The sequence below is a fragment of the Echinops telfairi genome, unplaced genomic scaffold (genome assembly GCF_000313985.2).
Source record: "Echinops telfairi isolate 266 unplaced genomic scaffold, ASM31398v2 ScPeMD7_10;HRSCAF=50, whole genome shotgun sequence".
In the NCBI taxonomy this organism is placed as follows: Eukaryota; Metazoa; Chordata; class Mammalia; order Afrosoricida; family Tenrecidae; genus Echinops; species Echinops telfairi.
The window spans coordinates 11406116-11409814 of NW_022103907.1; the positions used below are offsets into that span (position 1 = coordinate 11406116).

The window sequence follows — 3699 nt, forward strand, 5'->3', positions numbered from 1 at the left end:
GCCCGCCCGAGGTCAATGGAATTACACGGCCACGAGAGAAGGTGGGCTGTCGGATAAAAGGCATGAAGATGACCCTCATGGAGACATGCAGTGAAGGATGATGGCGAGGGAGCCACAGTGGACAAGCCGGACGGTTCCCTTCAAATGCTGTGACTGAAGAAGGTAACGGGGGACCACGTGGTCACCTTCCAGAAAAGCTAGCGCTCTCACCAAGAACCTGAATACTTGTCCAATGATGAAGTTCATTTTGAAAAGGGGGATGAAAACAAACGAACAAACAGAAAATGACCCTGAGTGGTGGAAATGCGGGAAGATTGAGGGAATGATAATCAGGGTGATGACGTTAGGCCTCCACTCACTGGAAAGGTTTCGGCAATCCATGGTAGTGTGGTAAAGTGACCAGGCATCCAGCAGAAATAGCCCTGGATGAAAAGGGGCTAAAGCAATTTCTTTATTTGTGCTCGTAACTCTTCACTAAATGATTTCTCAGGATCACTAAAGGCACACGGGAAGAACCCGCATGGTAAAGTCCGGTGGCAAGAGACCGTCTACTGGATCGGGCAGCATGGATTCGGCACCGGGAAGAACTTGTAGAGCAGCACAAGAAGGCACTAAGTTTGTCACACATTTTTCATGATACTGCTGACCAGAGGCAACAGCTCCACAGCCTTAATTTGCCCTGTAATTGAACACTGAGAAGATATTGGTCCAGTCGTATTTGCTTGGATGTTACTCTTTCCAGCTCTATATGAAAACTGACAATCATGCATGCATATTTTTATTATAACTCAGCACATACATGTATGCTACATATACAGAGGATCTGCCTAGAGCAGTTGCTTACTTATTCTTAGTCTGCTTATTGTTTTTTTTCCCTTCTTTATTGTTCTTTTTACCCCTTCTAATAGTAAGATTTTGTGTTTTGAGAAGTCAATATTGATCAGAGATCTTTATATAAAAGAATATCTTTTTGCCTTTCATGTATTTCCTTGCTAGCATACCTCAATAATCATAAAACCATGGTTTTCCTTCATATAAAATTCTTATATATTGATATATGGCCATAATTAATGGAAAAAGAAATTCTTTGAATGCCCTGTATTTGTCCCAGGTCATTGACAGTACCAAGTGTATTGTGTCTACCATTATTTTCATATTCATTGTCTACAGGAAAACATCTTTTACAATTTTAATTTACAACTATTGGAAACAAACTCACTGAAGGCTTAATATTTATGGTGTGTCTCTCTCAACTGACTACTCAACGAAACAGAGCAGTCTCTGGGAGATACTTGGTTTCTCAAACTGTAAGAGGATGCGCTAGTGTTTTGAGTTTTTTGTTTTTGCCCTTCTTCCCAGTATGATTTTGCCAAACCAGTCATGTATTAGGGCATGTAATGTTTGTGGCAAAGTGAAATATTCTATGGGCCAAATTTGGACACAGGAAGCAGCAAGGTCCTTGTTTTATTATCTAAACATTATTCCATGTCAGGACTAGTATTTACTAGTTTCATGTTGTCCTTTTTAACTATTGGAATCTTTTGAGTCAGACACTAAAATTGATGTATCATCTGCAAATACTTTAGTAAGATGATGTGTTCCTATTTAGTGAAAATTATATTATTTTAAAAATCTTTTTGCAGGTCTGTCTATTGTATGTTGCTTACCAAACACAATTTGGGGTACATCAATGAGACGCTACTGCAAAATATCGCATCAACTTCTGCTAGCCACAAAAGACAACACCTGTATTTTATCAGCACAATTCACATTTCCTCTCATTCTGAGATTTAATTCTGAAGATAAAATTTAAGCAAAGTAACTTTCAGCATTTTTATTGAAAATCCCTTAAAAATCATAAAACTTAGTAAACAGTCGGAGTTGTGATGTTTTTAAAAAATATCCCAATGTTGTCTAAGTATATAAATGTTTCTGTCCTTTGTTATGTTATTAAAAAAGCTCATTAAAATTTAATTTAAAAATCACTTAAACATTTTATCAGTAATGCTAATTTCTACCCAGAAATAAGGAAGGAGTGATATGCCACATAAAGGAGTTCTTTCTTGGACAATTATTTTCAGCCCTAAATTTTCCAATGCTTTACTGTTGTTTTGTTATCGTTCTTTGCATATGCATTTACTATTAAGTAATATTTTTGGTGAGAGTTTACCTGGTAAATTAGGTCCCTATTCAGCATTTTCTGCACAAATTGTTCAGTGACATTGGCTACACTCTTCACAATGTGCCAGCATTCTCACTATTTCCGTTCTGCTTGCTCCTGTTTTTGTTGCTATGATTATGTTAGTTGGTTAAGGAGAATTGGACCAGGGCCCTGGAGGTGGTCCAGGCAGGGTCTAGTTGCATAGGGTCACACATCTATTAAGGAAAGACCTGCAGATGCTTTTGGAGTCGAAGCACTCCTGAAACCAGAATAAGCCTATTAGAATGAATTTGGCTTTTCCTACCCTATTTCCTTTGCTGGAGCAGATATAGCAATTGCCTACCAAGGGCGAATATTAACTGATCAAGATGGAGTCCCTTCTGCAATATACCTTCTTAGCTTTTGAGAATCATTCCCACAATTGTGTTTGAGTGGAGTTGATACCAGTAAGGCCAGAGTGCTTCTTAGAGGCAAGGATGGTAAGATTCGTCTTACATACTTTGGACCTAGTTTCATGAGAGCCAGTCCCTGGAGAAGGACATCGTGTTGGGTCAAGTCAAAGGGCAGAAAAAAAGAGGAAGGCCCTCAACAAGATGGACGAACATAGTGGCTCCATCAGTGGGCTCGGGCATAAGAACATGGTGGGGGTGGAGCATGCAGTATTTTGTTCCGTTGTGCATAGAGTCCCTATGGGTCCGAGCTGACGCGATGGCACCTAACAACAATAAGACGATTGTGGGAAATTTTGCATAACTCAAGGTTAAAGCTATCAGCTCGTCACAAAATAGTGGCCAAGCTCAAAATTTCAATGAATTCCCATTTCATTTTTCACATGGGCAGAGAAGACAGAGACAGTTGTCCAGCAGGACTATGGAGCTGTAAGGAGACTTGTGATTGTCTAGTTTGTCAGGTTCTTCATTCCTAGAGATGTCCTGAAATAGTAGGAATGACAGTGGCTGGAAACTGGGGACTATTGTGGATTGAATTGTATCCCCCTGAAAGATATGTTGAAATCCTAACCCCTGGTGCCTACAAAGGTGATTTTATTTGGAAAGAAGGTCTTTGAAGATGTGATCTGTTCACATGAGGTCAGACTAGTGCCAAATGAGTCCCAGTCCCATTGGAATTGTGTCTTATAACAGAGAAGACGCCCAGAGGGACAGACAGGGCAAACATAGTCACATGAAGCTACAGCTACAAGCCAAGGAACACGTGGTGCTACCAGAGGCTCAAAGAGGCAAGAAAGGATCTCCCTCAAGAGACATTGGAGGGAGCAGGGCCCAGCTGAGAAATTGATTTGGACTTGTAGCAACTAGAATGTTGAGGCATTAAATGTCTGTTGTTTAAAACCACCTATGGTTTTTGTGGTATTTTGATTGGCATCCCTAGGAAACTGATACAGGGGCCCTTGATTCTAGGGTCAACTTTGTTCCAAAGTTATGTAATGTGAGGTTTGAGGTATCACACCTGCACTCGGAGACTTCTCTCCAGGAGTGACGGAGGGGTTGGACTCAACGGTGCTCCTTGGCCCTCCGGGC

The 3699-nt window shown here is 40.6% G+C and overlaps 1 pseudogene; it reads left to right on the plus strand.

Annotated features, from left to right (window-relative positions):
* The window catches only part of LOC115868436, an 83307-nt pseudogene extending 82713 nt beyond the window's left edge, over window positions 1-594 (plus strand).
* The last annotated feature ends 3105 nt before the right edge of the window (window positions 595-3699 follow it).